We start from the raw sequence: 21,714 nt of genomic DNA on the forward strand, positions 1-21,714 counted from the left end.
GACTCATCCTTTTCCCCAGTATCACCCATGAAAAGGCAAATCAGTCTGTCCCGATGCTGTTTTAAAGAATCACAGAAAAATTCAGATTGTAAGGGATCTAGACCAACCTGCCTGCTCAGGTTCCTTGTCCAGATAAGCTTTGAATATGTCCATGGATGGACATTGCTCTAGCCTCCTGGACACCTCCACTCTCATGGTTCGGCCAAGAGAAGTAGATGCCTGAGACCTTACTGGGAACGTGTTCAAACTTTTGGCTTGTTGCTCCTAATTTTCTCTGAAGACAGTTTTGTTCCCTGGTGCACCTCCTCATTTTGGGAAACCCTTTCTCTATTGTGTTGATTTGTCATACGCGTAAAGGTGATGAGGTCCTACAGGCTTTGGGACTATTTCATGTAAGTGTAGACTGCGTTTTTCAAAAAAGTTAATGTTGGCCAGATAACCTGAGATCTATAAAAATTTTCTGGATTTGGTTTGAGCTTTCTAGAAATCTCTCTTGTAGTACTTTCAATTTTTCAGTGTGGCTACAAGAACTCACAAGATCGAACCCGGGCATTTCATACAGATGTTTCAACAGTATCTCATAACTTGCCCTACTGGCTTCCGCTGGATTTTACTCTGTATTGTGAAGTCTGTAAGATCTTTTCTGCTTTTGCTTGATGTTGCTACTAAACATTATGTAAATTGTTTTAAATTATATTTCCTGTTTGTGCATTGCTATTTAGACTTGAATGTAGCATGTGTTTAATTTTTTCTTGGCTTCATTACATTTCATCCCTTGCTTCATTGCATCATCTGTCTTGTTAGTCCATAAATTTGATCTATTCTAATCGCTGTAAAATCTCTGTTTCCCCTCACTGCATGTCACCACTGAGACTAGTCATGTTGGAAATTCCATTGCTGGAAGGTCATTTCATAGGAGATGCAAGAGGAAGCGCTATGAAATACTGATCATTAAGGCTGGTGTTTGTTAACCTCAAAGCAGCTGTTGCAATCTGTTTTCTGTTCATAGGCCAGTTTGGGTAGCTATCACACGTTGAGATGGCCACCCATGTGAGTGCCGTTGGTCTCAAACTGGGAGCGCAGCAAAGTCTTCAGTGGGATTTATGACCTGTATGCATGATAGGTTACGCTGTATTTTTAGGTTGCTTTCATGAAGGCGAATTGCCAGTTCAAAGTTGCTTTTTTTGGGAAAAGGCCTTTCCGCAGAAAGAGATTTTCTGGTACTTCTTAGGAACAGATGGTGATACAGAGCCAAGAACATGCAATGGCAACTCCACGATGGGATCCCTTGCGCAAGAGCACGTTGTCCAAGTCTTGTGTGCCTCATGCTTGGCTTTCTTGCTCCTTCCAAGAGTGCTGGTGGCTTGGTACTTGATATATTGATATCAAAATAGGTATGTGGTAACAGTGATATCAGTTCATTTCAATAACTTTCCTGTTTTTCATGTTTACAGATGTCAGTGACTCTACTATGCTTTTTTTCTGGTGCTGATACCTGCTCTGGGGCTGGCCTGGTGGCACAGGCGCTGTGTGCCGCAACTTGTCCTAATCTGCTGACGGCGTTTGCTTTATTACGTCCCCTCCTGCTCCTTCTCCTCCTCCTCCTTCCCCCTCATTTATTGCTTTTGCGTTGTGTTAGATACCCAGTGTAAACTCGTGTACAGATTTTCACGGTTCCTTGGATGCCTGTGCAGCCCCTAGCAGAACGATCCCTGGTCGGTGCCACCTCGAGGCTCTGGGGTCTGTGCGAGTGTGTGCAGTGTGCTGAGTTTTGGCTGCGCGTTTTCTTAGGCTGTGCTACAGGGATGTTTGTAGGAAGAGCTCTTCTGGACCCCAAGCCCTTCCCTAGCCTGGGCTCCCTTGCTGGGCTGACTCCTCTTTCTCGCCACGCTGGGCTTCATGCGTGAACGTTCATGGGAGAGACTTGGGAAACTACAGTTCATGCAACTCATGCTTGCAAAGGGAAACTACTGACTGTCTTGGAAAAAGTACTTTGATATTAATGAGTAAGGAGAGTGTGATGAAAGCTAGATACTACTTTTTTTCTTGAATCCTTCTGTCCTGTTTTTCCTTTCTTTCTGGTGTTTCGGACTGGTATCTGATCATGCTGTAAACACAACCAGGTAGACTGAATGGAAATGGAAACGTGCTGAGCTTCAGTTGGGTTACCGAAGGGCGTTTTCCAAAGACATCTGATCCCATTACTGTAAAATTCAACTCTGCTGTTCTTAGAGGTTTTAAATAATTAATGTATTTGTTTAATTTCATCAGTTTAGTAGGGGGTTTTTTATGACCTTTTACATTTGTTTCCATTCATGGGTGACTCAGATTATTTACTTCCCTGGCCTGGGGGTGCTGCAACCCAATATGTCAAATTATCGCGGCTTTGCTACTCCGCTGGTGCTTGCAGATCCCCTGCTCCCTGCTGCACAGAAATATGGTATTATTCCCGTCTGCTCATTTGCCACGTTTGCTACTTTAATTACTGAAGTCAATGTTTACAGGTCTGATCTCTCAAAAACTTTGGTGACAGGTTAAAGCTTATTGCCTAGAGCGTATTGGCTAGTTGTGTTTGCAGAGAAGCAATTCCAATGAGCGTGAGCTTGTGTTGGTTTAACTGGGAGAAGAAATTTAGTTGTAAAACAGACAAAAGAAACAAGTGAAGTTGAGTGGTGTGAGTGCTCTCGGGTGTTTCCATGTCTAAAGTTGTTCAAATCTGAAGCTGTTAATTGCTGGCAGTTTTTGACTGGAGTTGCAGGGTTTAAACTACCCATAATTATGTCTGATCACAAAATACTAAAACCACGACAAATTCTGAGTAAACCACAGCTGACCAAGTCATCCAAATTAATAGGTTTTTAACCAATGGACAGATTTAATGGGGTTTTTGAAAGTTACCATGCACAAGCCACAGATTGGTTTAAATTTAGAGGATGGACAGTGTTCTTCATTCCTCTCTCGCTCCCTTTTCTTCCAAAGGGCTCCCTGGCGATGCTGTAATTCCCCGCTGGTGAGCAGCTCGGCTCTGTGCCGTCCCCAAGCGCGGAGCGTGTCGAAGCGAGCCCGCTGCAGGGATGCTAGCAAGAGCCCGACTCGCAGCCAGGACGGACTTCCTCCGCCTGTGACCGTACCCCAGCCCCGGATCCTCTTCGGAGCAGCTACTGGCGGGGCCAAACTCTGTGGTTTTCCGGCATGCTGCCTGGGCCTTTTCAGACCTAGCAAAGGCTGATGGAAAACGGCATCTAGGTCCAGCGTGAGCACGAGATACTCGCCCCACTCCCCGGATGCGTCCCCGTGCCGCAGTCCCTGGAAGCGGTGCCTTCTGACAAGCACCAGATGTGCAGCCCGCTGCAAAGAGCCTCCTTCCCTGAGCACATGTGTCCTCTTGCAAGAAAAAAGTAAGTGTTGGTCAGTAAGTGCTGGGTGAAGGTATCACCGTGTGTTTGGCTGAAAAAAGCTGCCCCTTTCCAGCGCAGCTCCTCTGGGCCTGGGGGGAAGGTGAGGAGGAGAGGGCAGCCCTGAAGGCCAGCAGTGGCCGTGCGGTTGCGTTGACCTGCTTGAGAAAGGGCTTCAACCTCCTGCTCTTAATTTGCTTCTGTGGGAGCAAGGCAGCGCTCCCAGAGGAGGTGATCCTAAGACTCTGTTTAGGCAGGTTTATTTGGTTTAAAGACTTTATCAGCAATACTGCTTTTGGCTCTTTAACTTCTGATTAGCCCCAGTTCTGCTGTGTCTGCTATGTTGTTTTACGTTGATGGGCACCTTACCTAAAGCATTCGCGTCAGCCAAAGCAATGCTGGGTTCGTATTCGGAGAAGTTTGCTCTTCATCAATCTCATTGGTGTCCAAGGTGAACCTGAGGGGATTAGTGCTCTGAGCCAAGTGACCTCGGGCTATTCATCTGGAATGCAGAGGCACTTACAGACCTTTATAAAGAAAATAACTTCGTAATCAGTGCGAGAGACCTGTCTCTAAACCAACCCATTTGGAAAAGTTGCCAGCGTAGTAATTGCAAGCATCTTGTCGCAATCATGCTGAAAATGACTTCCCCTCATTGACAGCGGTTCTTACGCTGCCTACAGGACTGAGCTCTCTTTGCATCCTCTCCTGTGGTGCTGTGTTAGAAACGCTCTGCAATACGAGATTGGCGCTGGACGTTGTGCTGGGCTTTGAGCAGATGTTTCCTCTTTGTCGTCTGAGGGTTTCCCTGCAAAACGATACCGCTAAAACCATTTGGGAGCGCTGTCAATGTGCAGAGCGCGTCTCTCCACCTGAGGCGGATGGGAAACGTGCTTCTGTTCCTCTGCGTATGTGCTTCAGTCTCTGGTTTGCTAGCCAAAAATGTCTGTGTTCTGTTATACAGATATATATATAATGACTGACTTTCTTGAAGTCAGCAGTAACTTATTTTCCAATCTCAAACTTCAGGCACTTACCATATAGTTTCTTCCCATTCTTTTTGCAAATGAGAAAATATTTATGTTCTTGAATGCACATTTAACAGACTGCATTCACTTATGTGATGGTTTCTGTTCCTTCCCAACGGTAAGGTTCCATGATGGCAGATACTACACAGACACAGGAGACACTGCCTTGAAAAGTTTACTGGCAAACAGAAAATTTGGAGTAAAAATACTACAAAAATGCAAAGTGAAGGATGTGCTGGCCCGTAGTTGCAATGTTAATGTGAAGGTTTTGGTTGTGATGTTTTTAACTTTGGTTTTGTTTTGGTCATCAGTTTTTTAACGTATTTCGAGAGCATAAATAGTGACGTGCCTTGAGGAGCCCCGCTGTTGCCTGTAGGCATATAGGGCCTTTAGGTGCCTTTCACGGGGGGACTGGCATTGCTGGCAGCTTTGTTATTTTCAGCATTGTTTTTTGAACAGTATTACTGAGGAGGGAGCAGAAATGAAATCATTTTTGGGTTGATGAGCCTTAAAGGTTCATCTGGAAGATTTTTACTAGCTTCATGAAAGCTCCTGTAGGCTTAATCTAGAAAATTATGGCAAAAATTGTTTTTCTCCTTTTCACAGGCTTCTCTTTAAGCTTCTTGATTTTTAAGGTACTACCCCAATCCCTTGTACTCCAGAAAACTGATCTGAAGCTTTACAGGCTAAAACCCAGTAGGTCCTAATTTCGGAGGATGTTTTGAACAGTGCCAGTAGCAGGGAGACAGAGGACCCAGGACAGTACCCTGGGGATCTCACAGGCGATGGGAGACCTGTGAAGGCTGGAGTCCTGCTGGGAGTGCTTCGGCATGTCCTCCTCTGATTCGGGTAGAGATGGGATGTATTTCACCCAGCATGTGCACAGGTGCTGGTTTTGCTGGCATTGGCAGCAGTGAACGCTTCAAAAGGCAGACTCTTACCACGTGCTTTGAGAGATTCCTAGTATTTGAGCTAGTCAACTGAAGAACAAACTTAAAGATGTTTATTCCAGAAACGGCATTAGGGAGGATGCAGAGGCTGTTATGCAAGTTCCTCTCATGGAAAACATTTGTTTCTCCTCTCCTGGCAGAGATGGGAATTATTTGTGAGAATTTGTCTAAGAATTCATGAGAAAGTAACTTTCTGGGGGAGACATAAAAAACAAAAAAAAAGCCTTGACAGCACTGGCCCATTATTGCTTGCAGATTTTGATAGTGAAGATTTGTGGTTTTGGAGAGGGTATTTCCATGAGAATTCCAGCAGTTTGGTTGTGGTTAGAGTTGCTGTCTAGCAGTAAAAATGCCTTTGAGAATAAAGGTTTTGAAGAACCTTGTAGGTCCTTTCCGAAGGAGTATTTAGCCCTTCGGATGATTGCAGTAGAATTGTTCCATGCTTCTCTTGGGAGCAAAAAAGCCCTCCTAACCTACTGGCGTGCTCTCCTTGTGTTGAGCAGGGAAACATGGACATCTCATGTTGAGCTTATCTTGAATACCACGTTTCTCCCATGCACTGATCATCTCTGAAAATGACGTGGCGGCTTGTCATAAAAAATAGTGTCTTACCCTAGTTTTAAAATACCTTGTATTTAAGATGTAATGTGAGCAACTTTGGTTTCTTCCACTCCCCCCCCCCCCACCCCGGCTCTGGGCAAACACCCAAGGAGCCTCTCTTTTCCTTGCATCCCCTCCACCTTCCCATCCCTGGTGTCACTCGTCTGCCCCAGGCAAAGGATGCTGCACGGTAGGGTCAGATAGCCCTTGCTGGCACTTGGGTCCATCGCAGCAGATGAGGAAGCTTTCCTTCCTCTAGGGTTGGTTGGGCAGGAGGGATCCATCCACGTGATTTATCAGCTGCCCCGCAGGGTGTAGGATGTCCTGATATCAGTGTTCAGAGACCAAGAGCAAGGGAAGCTACCTCCAGCTGGATTTCATACAGAGCTATTTGTCTCTGAAAGTGCCAGCAGATTTAAATAACTGCTGCTGTTGTCAACAAGTTCCTCCTGCGTGTTCTGTAATGATTAAGGTCTTCAGAGGTTTTGGATCACTTATGTTTCTCAGTGTAGCTACAGATTGCGAACATAAGGGTTGCATCAAGTGTATTAAATAATGAATTCAAAGGCAGAGGTTCCTTTCCTTCTGTGTACTTCAAGTAGCAAAATTCCTGCTGACTCTACATTTCTTGCCACTGAAAGAGATAACTTGATCAGGTAGCTAATGTTAACTTCAAGCTTGCCAGCTTTTTCACTTGACATACAATTGCTCTTAGAAACAGCTGCTGCTTTGCTGCTACCAGTGCCAGGGAGCGTTTTGTTTGATGACTTAATCAACATGTTATTCTATCAAGAACTATTTATAGATTTGTATACAGATGTGGGTTGATAATTTTTGGAAAAAAATTAATTTCCTTGAATTCAAAACATGCCTGTCAAACTCATGTCCTCTTTCTGATTCGGTCTGAAACCTGGAGCCAGAGTCTAAGCAGGTTTTGTATCTAGTCAGAACTGTGCAAGATGATGACTTTGTTATTCCTAGACTTGCAGCAAATTTTCTTAAAACGTGATTGCTAAAAAGTTTGAAGTCAGTTTTTTGTGAATATTAAAACTCTGTCCATAACTCTTTGCAGTTCACTGTGCCTTGTATGGTTAACTTCTATGCAGATCAAACTGGGCACCAGCAATTTGAGGCTCAAATTTCAACAGCCAAGAGTGATGGTTAAAGCCAAGTGCCACAACATTAGATAGGCCTGGTTAATAGGGACAAATTGTAGTTTCTTCGGCTCGCTTCTAGTTACTTATTGCTCATTAGTTTTGTCCTGGAAAAAGAAAGAGAGAGAGAAAAGAAAAGACTACAAAAAAAAATTAAAAAATGGCTTGGACTTTTCTAAAGCAATTGTAGTTGAAGGAATCTCAATATGGAAATTGGCTGGGGCAACTTCTTGCAGCATCACAAGTTTGGAAACATGAAGAACAGGCTTTCCAACATCCTGTGAAAAATGCATCCAGTCCTCCTGCATTAGTGGAATCAGGCTGAAAACTTCTGGCCAGTCTGAGAGTCGCTAATTAAACCCAAAGGAAAATAATGGTCACTTTTTGGGGGGAATTTCCTTTTCCATTCAAGAGGATGGATGAATGCAATGATAAAAAAACCCAGCAAAACATAATAGCATATTTATTGCTTATTTGTCCACACAACCCGTTTTTGTGGCTTGTGGCATTGATCTGAGGTTCCTTCTCTGTTCCCATCCCATTCTCAGGCTATGCCTAATGTTGGTCCACCATTAGCTGTTTCATCACGCAAAGTCTGCTGTATTCTGCCAAGCAATGGTGGTACGAAAACAGTGTTTCTAGGGAACCTAAGCAAGCTGGAAATGCTAATCCCTTTTCTTTCCCTCTGAGTAACGCCCACAGGTTTGCCGGTTTCTTTATTATCACTAGGTATCAGCTGTGTTATTAGGGAGGAGCAGAACAAAGGTGGTCCTGCCTTCAGACCCCAAAACGTCTAGGTTTAGTCTTCAGGGAATCTGGGCAGCGCTCAGCTTGGCCAGAGATCAGATCCTAGGTACGATAAGCATGTTGCCAGAGAAATCACAGTCCTCCTGACTTGTCCCAAGTACCCAGCTCAATAAATGATACCAGAAACACCCTGTCAGACCCCGTTCGTCTCCCTTGATCTGTTACCGGGCTCAGCAGTACGGATCTGTAGTTTCTCTTTTGTCTTTTTAAGAGTTTATGAAGAAAATAGTTGCAGAATACCTGTTGCTTGACTACTTTGAAAAAAGATGAGCTAAATGCTTAAAAGTGCTTTTTTTTTTTTTGGCCCAAACCATAGTGTCTGCAAGTGGGCTACTGAGAATTAGCAATTTCAGGTTAGTGCTGCGCCCTTGCTTAGTTTTAGCTCCCTGCCTGTAGAGGAGCCTTATCAACTAGATCATTGAGAAGGCTGGGACGACTAGTGTGCTCGGCATTTACAACGCTTTATTTCTCTGAGAAGAGGAGGTCTTTTTGCTCCATTGCAAAGACTGTTGCTTTTTATGCTGAGCATAAAAATGCTTCGTCTTTTTTCCTGTAAATATTTTTCATTGAAACTCTTTGCAGCCACTTTGAAACTAAAAAGCTCCTGTTACCTACAGGTATTTCAATAAATGTTGCAAGAAACCAATATCTGGTGACTTGCAAAAAAGACATTTTCATCTAAATCCAGTTTCTGTAGTTCTTGTTTCTAGCTGGTATTAGAGGCTTTAATGCATCCGGTATATTCAGTTGTGTTTTGGGCAGTTATATGAATGTAAAAGATTATTGACCTTTTGTTTGGGACAGTGAGTACATTAAATTACATGTTAAATTTTCTTTTGAAAGACATTTTTAATTAAAATTAGATTTTATTTTATTTTTTGAAAACCCTTATCCTCAGTTCTCTAGACACCATTTAGCCATTTGCAAAAATTCAAATGCAACAAACCAAAGGCCAGATTTTCACTTGATATGACTTTTTATTTCCTGGGCTTGCTTCTAATCTTGTTCTCTCAGTTTTTCTCTTGCTGCGAGTCCATTGTGCTTAGAGTAAGTGGGACCAAAATCAGAATTATTACATTTATCCTGAAGATCTTGATACCAAGTTTGTTCTGCATGTCTCGGAAGAGCTAATCATTCATCTCAAATTGAATCCTGACCTGTATGTACACTTTAAGTACTAATTTAGCTAATGGACTGCCCCAAAGTTTCAGCATTATTTCAGGAAATAATCAGTAATCCTGACTTTCACAAACTTTCATTAGTTTACAGAATTACACATTTCTCTTAAGAGAACTAATGAGAGTTTGTGAAATTGTCATTCAGGTCTTGTCTCTTCTTTCTTTCTTCCCTAGTATCTTCCTGACTCTAGAAGGGCCCTGTTACATCCTAATTAGGTTTTGGGTTGGTTTTTTTTTTGTTATTGTTGGTCTTTTTAATTTTTTTTTAAATTGTCCAGCTCTCCTTCCAAATCGGTGCTAATGCAGACCTGCTTTCTCTGCCAGATATGTTTGCAGATTTTTGTAGCTGTTTTAAGAAAAGCTGCCAAAAAAAAAAAGAAAAAAAAAGGAAAAAAAAAAAAAGCTTGTTGTATAAGCAGGATTTAAAATGCTGCCATAGCCTTTATAACTCCCTGTAATGAGCGGGAGGGGACAAAGCTCTGGCCTGACGGTCCTGCTGTGGCTTCTGGGAGGCCGCCTACCTATTTTCTTAAGCTTTGCAACTCTAACGTATCCTATATGGACAGACATGTAATTACTGTTACTGATGTCCACTTCCCTCTGCTTGTTTTAACAGCTCCTGGACAGATTAATGAGTAATTGTAATGCCACGAGACGGTTACAGTCTGCAGCCTTATATTATAGGTTGCACGAGGGTATTTTTAAGCTGAAGCTAGGGTTTACAGTGTCTTGAGAGATGTTTCTGAGAGTAGCCACGTTTTCAGCTCGCTTCTTAGCCTACCTTTCAGGAGGCTTTTCCTGGGTTATTCTTAGCTTCTCCTGACACCCACAAGCATTTCAGGCTGCAGGGAGATGGGTTCTCTCTGTTGTGTAATGACTGCCAGCAAGCAGGGCGCTCCCTCCTTTTTTTGGGCCAATAACAGCAGAAAAACGGTTGACCCTTGCCCTGTTTTATTTTGAGCGATGACGCTGGCTCGCGGTGCTCGGTAACCTTGTGGGGGATTCTTTCATGAAAGCAGTGATCTGTTAAGAATAGAGGTAGATGGCAGGAGAGAAAAGAGCTTCAGCTGCTGTGAGTTATTTGTGTCCATGTGACGGTCTGCTCTCATCCTCCCGTAAACACCATATTGGCCTGGTGCTCCAGCAGGTGCATGACAACGCAGAGCAGGTGTGTGAAACAACTGCTCCATTCAAGGAGATGTGTGACCATGCAATGAGGGTGTTCAGGTGCTTGGCAAGATGACCACTTTAACCCATTCTTGTACACCCTGGTTTTGTAGCTGGCGCTTTGAACAGGCCGGAGAGACTGGGAGCATGTTTTCCCCTTCTGACCTCTTCTTGGCTTAGGGAGCATCTATTTTCCATTGAGTGAATGTAATCATGGTTCATCCGTTGCCATTTCCACATGACAGGAGATGACTTTAGGTGACCATATCTCACACCAGAGCAGCTGGTAGCTATGTGAGGCATGGCGTTAGAAGACTACTCACTATTATTGTGGGAAAATCCTGAAGCCAATATCCTCAGACTTTGTTCAGTGTCCTTTGTCTGGTTTTGTAAAAATATGAGGGGGTACGTCCAGCCCAGAGAGGTTCTCATACAGCTATTTTGGCTCTGCGTTGTCGCTCAGCCGGGGAAGCGTCGAGGGGGCAGAGCCAGCCCATGCAGCTTCCCGCTGCCACCGGGTGGAGCGGCTCGTGGGGCTGATCTCAGATGAGACATCTGGTTCAAATTCTTTGATGGAAGTTGCAGCTGCTTGTGCAACCATCCATCACCCAATGTCATTCTTTGGCTTTTTAGGCAGCCAGTGACATTTTCTGATGAAAAGCCATGTTATTGTTTTGTAAGAGTCAAAAGGGACTTCTGGACAAAGAGAGACAACTTCTTATGACCTTTGCCATGAGAAGGACACCAGTGCTGGAAGTGAAGAGTATTCAGTGCTTAAGGCTACATTTAATATCCCCCCGTGACCTGTTGTAAGAAGAGAGATGAGGATGTTAATGCCCAGAGTAGTCTGTGAAAGGATATGTGCTTTTAATCAACTTCCCAATAGTGGGATAAAAAAAGCATTAATCCTTTTAGTATTCTGCTTCTGTTATCTCTATTTCTTTTTCCAAGGTCAGTAAGACGTAAACAATGGGGACGATAAGCTTCAAAGGCGTTCAACTATTGAGCAGTGAGAAAAATCACGCTCGGCAGTATGGATTGTTCTTCTTTCGCCAGCCCTTTTTGTAAGGGAGTCAAACCAGGTAGAGAACAGGCTGCGTGGTTTCCCATGGCGCTGGTCCCAACAGATTTCCAGCAGAGCCTGAGCTTCATCTTGTGATCTCCAAGCATCATTTGTCGCATTCAGACTGGGGATTTGGACTTGCTCCTCTTATCAGGAAATGAAGCTTCTTGACCTAGGGGTGGCAGGGTATGGCTGTATGTGATAAATGAAGTTATTGTTATAACTGACAGTTTTGATTTTGTTCTGGTTTCAAGGAGTATGTGTAGTTTCTTTAAAACAAAATGGGGAATAAAAAACCCTGTCATCCACTGCGTGCACTAATTTCTGCTGGTGAAATTTTTAGCATAATGGTTTGGATATAGTAGTAAAAAGCTGCTGTGATATTGTTCGCATATCCAGAGTGGGCTTTTGTTCGGCGGTGGTGAACTCTACCCCTAGGTAGCAGGTATGCCTTTTCCCTTGACTTCCTTAGGGTATGCAAGAGCCACATCTGGCTGTTTGTGTATTAAAGCAGCGCAATATTGACTTGGGCATCTTTTGTGAATGCTTAACACATGAGTGACTGTGCTGGGTCAGACCAAAGGTCCACCCAGCCCAGCACCATGCCTCCAGCAGCAGCTAGTAGAAGCTACCAGGGCAGGAGCGCTGCGCCGAGGGCAAGCACACAGTGCTCGCCCCTGTTATCTTCCACACTCCTGCAATTTCTGCTTCGGGACTTCCTGAGCCAGATCTGGGATTACCCTGTTTAATAGCCCTGAATGGATTTTTCTGCCATTATTTTGTTTTAATTGCTTTTTTAGACTCATCTAAAATTTAGTTATTCATGACGTTCTTTGGCAGTGAGTCCAGTCGTTTTTAACATGGCATTTCTTGAAGAAGTACCATCTTTTGCTTGCTTTAGAGGGTTTTTTCAGTTTAGCAGCCTGTCACTGGTGGTGGCTACTCTCCTAGCTTTAGCATGGGAAAATATAAAACCTTTGGGATTGACAGTTATGTATTGCATTTCCTAAGGAGAGAAATTTATTCTAGCTTTGGGCAGTCAGTTGTATACTGCTGTCATGAACTTAATGGTTCACATACCATATAAATTGTGGCTGTTTTAACTATGGATGATGTCCCTTTTACCTATGCAGATCCTTTCTGAATGCTCCTCTTGCCTCCAATTTAGTAATATTCCATGCGACTTGGCAGCAAATTTTATTCTCCTGCATAGAAAATGTGCCATTTAATGAGTTTATAACCTATTGCATTTGTATTTAGGCCTTGATTCTTTCTTACTTTGATGTCGCTTTAATTTAAGTAGAACAAGCAAGTTGTGTCCTGGAATACCAAATAATTACTGTAGAATAGATGTTTTGGTTAATTACACGATGCAGTCAAGCCCCAATTTGCTCTACAAGGTTTCTTTTGATTGATGAAGCTTTGAGCCGCCTTCGCGGCAGAGCTCGGATTCGTGCCCGTTCTCGCTCCGTGCATCTGGAGCCCCGCAGGGCCGAAGGGCTCCTGTCGGTCCCCGGGGCGGTCGGGACGTGCGCGGGGACGGTGTTGTAGGCGTGTGTTGCGCCTGCGCACAGGCGAGGGAGGGAGATGAAGAGCAGTGGTAACAGATTATAAGCAGCAGCGTCAAACAGTAGTTTCTCATGCCGGGAGAAAACCTAAACCTGATCTAATCGGACCTTTTGCATCGCAAAAATCTATAGAATTTATTCCCTCGTGATTCCAACCCAGGAACTTTTTGATTTTAGGTGTTGGCCAGATCCCTTTTCCCTCCATGCTGTTACTGTCGGTGTAAAAAGCCAAGTTTTATTGCTTACTGCGGCACTGCAAAGATTTTGTTTTTGTGTATCATGCTGTGAACATCCAAGCCAAGTTGTTGACAGTCTTAATGTGTTTCACAGCAAATAAATTTCCTGAGGTACGATGTGTTCCACCTTATCCTTTAGCTAATATATCAATTCTGCCTCAGGCAGAAGTGCTTAGCATCGTGTCTCCTGGTTGTTGCTTTTAATTTGAATTCTGTTACGAGCATTGAAGAAACCGTCTCAGACATTACAATTGCTTTAAATTCACAGTAGAAATGGTCCTCGAGCCTTTAAACATGGTGCAAAAATGCAATAGTTCTTGCAGTTCTGAGGAGGAAAGAAATTTCAGCTAAGTACAGTATTCATTAACAAAAATGGACGAATTGTCCTATGGTAATTTTTTTTTTTCCCTAACAGCCATTTCAAGGCTTGAGAGCAAGGAATGAGCTTGATTGAATTTAGCACCATAAAAAATTGCCATACTGGCTGAGATCGGAGGTTCATCCCGATTACTCTCCTGTCCCTGCTGGTGGCTCAGGAACTTCGGGGTATGAGCAAGAATATTCTCTTCCTCTCTTGGTAAAATTGGTGCTAACAGTCACAGCTTCTCAAAATCTGGAGTAATTGGATTTAGTGGATGATGTTAGCATCAAGGACCTCCTGAAGAAGAGAGAATGCTTCACTAACTGCTTTCTCATATGGGGGTTTTAACTATACTATTGATATTTGCCTCAGCAAATAAGTCATATTTTCCCACATATATCTGCCGTAGCAGCACTGAAGCATAAGAGTTCTGTGAAATGCATTCCCAACTATCTTTTTTTTTTTTTTTTGCCTTTTCTTTTGCTACTGCTCGCCTGGCAAGTCGTGTGGTTACCAAAGAGTTCAAGTTTGTATAAAAAGGGTACGCTTTGCTCTCGTAGTTGCAGCGAAAAGCTTGCAAACTTTAGGAGCGCGCAGTGCACGCTTTCTGCAGCTGCAGAATGGGAGTGAACCCAGCTGGGGTTTGCTGTGCTCCTGCTCTCAGATCTTTTTTCCAAGACAGCATGTCTTGGTTTATCTACTTGTAAATTGAATATAACTGAGCTTACCAGTGCTATGCAGGCACTGTATGACTGAAAGGCTGTTTGAGACACCTCGGATAATTGAGATGCTGTGTAAGCACTTGTAACGAAGGAGTCTAGCTAAATTAGCTGTCACGGTTTCTGCAGAATTTTTCCGCAGCATGCAAAGATACGCCAGTGGTTTGGCGTCTTCAGGATGCTTTGAGATAGGGTCAGGCGGACTAGTTCACCTAAGGAAAGAGCGTGTCTAAATTATAGTCTCCTATCTGTCTGCATCTGGCGCAAGCTGCTTTCTAAAACTGGAAAAAATGAAAAATCCAGGCTGTGTTCTTGGCTTTGCTGCGTCTTCCCCTCCCGTTTTGGCTGCTGGTGTGGCTCCGGCCGGGGGTCAGGTATCTAAGTGCTTTCAAGCCCGGCTTAAAGCAGGACGTGCCGAGGCTCCTGTGGGAACGCCGCTTCGCCCGGGCTCTCGGCGGGCGGCACGGTTCAGCGGCGGTGCCTCGAGTTTCGTGGAGACGCGGAGACGAGCCGATCGGTCGCCTTGATTTACAGCGGCCACCAGCTGGTTCGCGCGCTCCCGGGCGCAGTCCGAGCTGCGGCGAGGGTCGCTCGCTGTGCGCCGGCGCTCTGGGCTTGCGCGGGGTTGAAGCCGGGCGGCCTCGTAGCTCGGGGTCTGGCGGGGAGGCGAAGCGGCCGCGCTGTTTTGGCTGCCCTCTGACAGCTCCTCGCGAGGACGTTAGGCCTGGAGAGGAGCGTGAATCAACTGGCTTTGCGGAAGAACTGCTTGGCGCTCTGCCACCCTGCCTGGAAATGGGACAGAAATAATGTCGTTGCTCTCTTCTCCTCCACTTTGCCCAAATGCCCCCAAACCCTGAGGCTAGAAAAATGGTCCACAGCAACCAAGAAAACGGCAATGTGTTCCTGTTCTTAATGACGACAGGATTTAGCCTGACTGAAAGGCCCAAATTACTCGGCCTTCCTCAGCGAGCTGCAGCAGAGGAGCGTGGATCGAACAGTCGAGCGCTAACCAGCGGAGAGCGAGCGGCGCGATCTTGCCGCCGGCAGAAACCGCGCTCTTGCTGTGAGTGATAGCCAGCACGGGGAGCGAGGCGGGAGACGCCAGAGCCGGGAGCACGGGCTGCCGCCGCTCCAGCTGGGGCGCTTGGCTCCCTAACTGCAGGCTCTGCCAGCTCGTTCTCTGCAGAGCTGCTTCGGATTTAGGAGAACCAAGAGCAAGGAGGTGCCGTTTCAAAGACGTGGTATCGGAAGATAGCGTTGCGGTTATCTAGTCTGCCCTCGCACGGAAGAGAGGCCAGGAAGTGTAACCAGAGGATTAAATGCGTTTGTGGACATGGTCAATATGTTCATAATGCGCATCACTTGTGAAGATATAAAACTAGGCTGATCCCAGTGCTGACTCTGAAATGTTAAAATGATTTAGTGTAATTTCCCAGGTTCTGTTGTATTCAGTAGCACAATTTGCTTTTGCTGTATTTGTTTAATTTTGAATTAAAAGGGTATGTCTAGAATTAAGCATTTTCTTGCCAGTTTGAGATCACTTATTAGTGATATATTCATACATCGATCAGAGATTAAATTTAGTGTATTAGTCTTAGCTAGCTTAACATTTTTAATGAAGAGAAGAATCTGTTTTCTGTAACTAAGCCTATAATTCTAAGCAAAACTGATTTAGCTGATCTCATAAATGATCAGTGAAATTGGAACTTGATTAAGTTCTAAATCATTAGCATCTGGTTTTAGAATATGATTGTAAAGAAACATGAATGAGAAGAGGATGCTAGAAGCACATCTATTGGTAAAGTAACAATTAGAGATGATGAAAGTAACTTAGTCAAAATTTAAGATTGCCTTAACTGAGTGCTCAGGTTTTTTCAGTGAAACATAAAATAGTGCTAAAGATTTCTCTGTTATGAATTTGAAGTGAAACTCAGGGTCATCAAACTCCTGTGAGGACCATGAACAAACTGAATAAACTTAGATGAATCATTAACTTGTATCTAGTGAGAAATGATAAATTTGCCTAATTGCTTGTTCTCTGGAGTTTCGTCTGGGTTTTACGGGATTGCTGGGTAGAACTGATGGGAGAGGGATGAGACAAATGAACTGAAACAAAGCCAAAGCCAAAGGAAAAGCTTATCCCACTGCAGAAAAGCAACCTCAAAAGTGAGCATTAGTCTGTCTTAGTTCAATATATCTAGTACAGCACATACTGTAAATATGTAGCTGTTTGAGATGAGCTGTTAGGTGGTGTGAACACTTCTTCCACGTGTAGGATTTTCTTCATCTTGTCCATGGACAGCTGGTGACCTGCAAAGAACTGGCTGTTTATATGGCTTCTGTTCCTCATTTCTGAGCCTAAAAATACATTAAATACTATCTTCATCTTACTCCTTCATGTAGCAGAAATTGCCCTGAGACTAACTACACGTCTGTGAAGTGTAGGAACGATAGGATCCATGAGACAAGGTGTCTGGCAGGGCATGTGTCTGGGAACCTCATGTAAAGCACCAGAAGGATTCCAGCTGCCTTGAAGATTATCAGTATTTATATCCACAAGAGGCTGCTCAGCCCTGGGGGAATGTTACTCCCTGCAAACCAGTATCTGTTCCAGATGCATGTAGCTGGTGTTGCAGTGCCTGTTTCCCACACGTTCCTGTGCCTTAGCAGAGAAACAAGTTGCCCTCACCTGTTTGGGAACTTCTTTCTTGCTGCTGACAGTTGGGATAGGTGCAACTGGAGGGACCGTGCACATTTGCACGTCCTCTTGTGCTTAAATGTTCAACTATTGCAAAGAAAGAGCCTGGGCTGTGGTAGCGAGTTGCATGTTCCAGCACGGTGCACGTAACAGGCTGCAAGTCAGTTGGCTCTTGCACTGTTGCTTGTGGGGATTTGGTGCCATGTATTCATGCAGAGGGACATCCGAGCAGAGGATTTGAGCCCATCACCCACATAAGAGCAATTACTGTTTAAAGCAGAAGTTACTGTATGAATATGTGAAATGTGTAAGTGGTCCTTTGAGCAGGGACTAAACATGGATCCTCCCTGCCTTCTCTCTAGTCCAAAATTTATTTCCATCTATGCGGAGCAGAGTAACTTCAGGAGGTGGGGTTGCTGAAACAGCCCTGAGCCTGATGCTGTGACAAGAGACGTGAAACTGTAAAGAGCTGACCTGCTTTATTTGGGGAGGCCGAGGCAGCCAGAGATAAGAAGGGCTGGCTGTAAAAATGTGACCCGCCTCACTGTGGGAATGGGTGTGATGAATTTACCTGTAAGGAGGTTATTCTGTTCTCGGACATGCTTTTTGGTGACCAACAGGGCTTGGCTGGTGACTGGTACTGCATCGGAAGGAACAGAACTTTAGGTGCCAAACAGACCTCGGGCGTGCCAAAGTTATGCACCGGATTACAGGAGTCTCTGAACCTGAGCCGGAGGTAATGGGTTGTTGAGACCTCAGTAGGGCATCCTGGAAGTCCTCCACAGAGAGGGTCAGAGATGCACTTGAATTGGGATCTGTGAGAGGCAGTTCTGAGCCCTTGCTCATGGTGTTTGCATAAGGTACAGGTGGTTGCATTTTTTGGCCTCTGCTTTGTATCTAGTACGCGATGAGTAGTTTCCGCTTTATCGGTAGGCAGCCAGTGCACTGTCGTTGCAATGATTCATTACCTCGCTATCATTCTATATGCAATTTATCAATCTGAAAACAGCCTTTATGAAATGCCTGGTATGTTTACAATATGAGAAAAATGCTCGATAACGGAACGAGTTCTGTGAATAATTAGGGGTTGGGGTCAGGGCCATATATAATACAGTGTTGAAATGGCCAGTTCTGTAAATATGCCGGTAATGTTCAGGAGTACTGGAAAGCAAATTAACATGGAAGAAAGGCCCAACTGTTCAGCTGGCCCCTCCATAGACCCTAAATCTCTGTGAACAAATGTTTTTGAGCAGAATTAGCCCATTTGGCTGTACAATCTGTGCATTGTGTACTTGCTTGCATTTGCAATAAATGTGAATGAGAAACTTCATATTACGCTGCTATGTATGCAAATCCAAGCCCCAGCTCTGCAGAGCGCTTGCTGATGGATAGTGTACATTGGTGCAGAGGCCAAGCTTCTTCAGACCAGTTCTTGGATATACAGCCCAATGGGTCAACTACATAACAGCGCTTAAGGCCCACAGTTTGGGTTTCAGAAGGCAAAATCCTAGACGGACACTCAGCTTCCATCTTCCAGATACCTAGTTACTATTTTCAGCATCCCAGTGCAGAGCTGGAAGTGTTGGGAAAGACCTGGACTGAGCATGCTTTCTTCTTTGAGGACTTTTTCCTCTGTTGGTCTTTTTAAGAGTAACTGGCGAATGTACTTCTAATGACAGACCACACTTTTCAAGTATTCCCCAGTCTTTACAGGTATGTAATACCTATCCTCAAAGATGAGAAGAACCATTGCAAAGAGGAGTCTCTCTTGGTCAGTGTTCCCAGACTGACTTCTTGTTTGTTCATCTTTCTGCCGTGTCAAGCCAATGCATTCCTCATGTGCCATACAAAAACGAAGCCTGTTGGTATTGGCTGCCTATTGCTGAGCAGGGGAATTCTCCTTAAAAGGAAACCTAGAGAAAAAACTTAGTAGGTGCTTTTTAGCCCTGAAGGGTCAAGATTTTAGCCTTTTATCCTTTCTTGCTGTTCTTGTAAGGCAGCTGGCTTTTATCATCTTTCCAACAGACTCGAGCAAAAACATTCACAAAGTTTCAGAAATAGGCGGTGTGGCTTGTAGTTGGCAAACTAGCCACCCAAAATAGGGTTCATTCCCAATATTCCTTTGATTTGAGAGGAACATTTCATACAACGCCAAGCTGGTTTTCCATGTTTGATTTTTATAGGAGTGCAAAAATGCATAGGATTCTTGGGATTTTTTTTTTTTTTTTGAGTCTTCCTCAGCTGGAAATCTGAGAAGTGGGATTTTGTTTTTCTGACCTGATTGCTTCCATCCTATCTGAAAACCAAGACAGAGATGAAAAAGGTACACCTTCAAATTTCAGAAGTGTGAGAGCTTGGATTTATGCCTAGTACAAGGGTAACGGGGTTGAGCGCTTTCTAACTAGGATTATCGTTCTCCAGTATACAGTGTGACAGTTGACTCGTTTCACATAAAAAGAATGTAATTAAATTTATTTTGCAGATACCAAAAATACTCAGTAAAGTGACCCTACTGGCTCATGATTTTCTGCTAGTGATTCACACAAGTCAGTCCCCCGACAGAGGATTCTGGAGAATGACCTTTCTGTAAGACAGAAAATCTCAATTATTTCTTCAGCACACGCTAAACAAGCTGCTATCTCGAGCAGCTTGGAAGGAATAAACTGTGCTGAACTAAGCTCAGATACAGGCATGCAAATCCTAGGCAAGTCTCTGGCCTTAGATGCGTATAAACTTGCTATATTCTTGTGCTCTAGGGACTGTTAAGTGAAGAAACATTTCTCTATGTACAAAACCTGTGTGAGTGATAAATGCCAAAATGGCAACAAGTACACATGGATCATTGCATATTTGGGCTTTAACGCTTGCTGTTTTCCCAGGAAAGCATCGATTCCAGATAGAGCAACAGACAATACACCTTGGCCAATAGCATCTGCAGTCCCAGCACTACCGCAGGATCAGACTCATAGAGAAGCAAGCCAGAAATTGGTGCTAGTTAAATCAACTTTTGAAAAGTTCTGACAACTCTTACTTAGTTGAACCATAACTAACAGCAATACATTAAAAAAAAAAAAATTATCAGGTAATTATTAGAGAACAATAGCATTGTTAGGCTGCCTGGGCTATCCACCAAGGGGCTGTCAATCATGGTTGTTATGAAAAGCACAGCATTTAGAGACTGTCAATCATACCTGTTTGTAAGAGCCAAAGGACCTTAGGAGTTGTTATGCCTGAATTTACCAAATGCAAAACTAACAAAAGCGTCTGAGTTTCATGCAGGCTGGTATCACAGTGCATATAGAAGATCTTGCGTTAAGTTTATACCTTTATTCATCTGAAAATGTCTTACAACACTGGAAGCTCGGAAAGGCTTATTTTCTAGCTAGCTGCTTTGATGTCACTGCCTTTAAAAGCTGCTTAAGCTTACCAAATCTGATAACAAAAAGTAACTTTTGTTAGGTTTCTTTGCTATGAAGCCAACATGCTAGAGTTAGCATCCAAATCCCAGAGCGCTGATGCTAGAGTGGTTCAGCTTTTTTGGAGAGTTTTGAACACTTCTACATATCCAAAACACTGCAGCAAATACCAGCTGGAGAATTTGAAAGGACTCAGTAAATCCTATAGATGCCGTCACACAAAGGTACTTGCCCATGGATGCTATCAGAAATCGTCCCCAGGAGACAGAAAAAACATAGAGCTTTGTGTCTGTTTATTTTTAAGAGAAGCCATATGAGCTTGCCTGTTCCTGCTTTAAACCAAAAAGGAACAGTTTGCTTTTTTTTTTAACATAACATTGAAGAGCTTTTGAGACAAAATGGTTTTCTGATGACATTTTTCAGTAGCCTGGTCTCCTCAAAAACACAGTTTGCATTCAAAAAAGGGAGTTTCCAGTACTCTGTAACCACTGTACCACTTCATAGCTTTCCTGGATTTATTCTGAGGGGGAAGAAGGGAAGGATTCCTTTCCCCATTTTCTGAATGTCATACGGACCTCTTATCTTAGTATTTCAGTCAGACTCGGAATAAAAATCTATGACCTTGTGCTCCTTCCTCTAGCATGAGTCACTGGAATAGCTGAGGTTGTCCCAGCCTCACAGAGGTCAGTGGCAGTTTGAGTTCAGGATTTACTTCGTAATCGTTGGTGATGTCAATACTGAGATCAACGTTGAGTGATGATCGATGATCGACTGATGTCAGTACTCAGTACTGAGGTCATTTATTTGCGTCTTTTGTTTGGCCACGCTTTCTAGGCATCCTCGATCCAGGCTGCAGCGCTGTTCCCGCAGGAGGATTTATAGGTCCTGTCGCCTGAGATTCGGAGGGCTGTAACTCATGCGTTTTGCAACTGAGACCAAGCGGCAGCCTGCGTCTGTGCATTCAGTATTTGCAACACTGTTTGAAAATGTGCTTGTTTCTGAATAAATCATGGTTTCTGTTTCTTTGAAAGACTTCCATTGAGGAATCACTATCATTCAGTTTTATCCCAGAAGATTCGGGGCTTTTAGCAGGTTCCTTGCTGCTCCGGACCCTGCAGGAGCTCTAGCATGAGGAACCCTGACATTAAGTGCTGCCGAGGCAGAGGAGCTGTTATATGAATTCTTTCTCATCTGTTGGAGCTCTGCTTTACCAGACATGATGCCAGGAGTACGTTTCCAGCACATGGATGTTTGGGTCTGTTCTTGGGAAAAGCTCCAGAGCTATGGCTTGGTGCCTGGCACAAGGCAGAGGCCACGATGTCTCCTGAGATGGATCCCGAGGCATTTTCTGCTCCCAGGGCCAGCCTCGTGCAT

At 44.0% G+C, this 21,714-nt stretch overlaps 1 protein-coding gene across 2 annotated transcripts in view; it reads left to right on the top strand.

The window, feature by feature from the left end:
- The first annotated feature begins 3,317 nt into the window (after window positions 1-3,317).
- The window catches only part of HTR2C (5-hydroxytryptamine receptor 2C), an 82,676-nt gene continuing 64,279 nt past the window's right edge, over window positions 3,318-21,714 (top strand). For both annotated transcript variants that reach the window (XM_067303977.1, XM_067303978.1), the window contains exon 1: window positions 3,318-3,398. The gene's annotated coding sequence lies outside the window, so the exon portion shown is untranslated. The remainder of the gene's footprint in view (window positions 3,399-21,714) is intronic.

This window comes from Apteryx mantelli, chromosome 13 (assembly GCF_036417845.1).
Source record: "Apteryx mantelli isolate bAptMan1 chromosome 13, bAptMan1.hap1, whole genome shotgun sequence".
Classification (NCBI taxonomy): Eukaryota; Metazoa; Chordata; class Aves; order Apterygiformes; family Apterygidae; genus Apteryx; species Apteryx mantelli.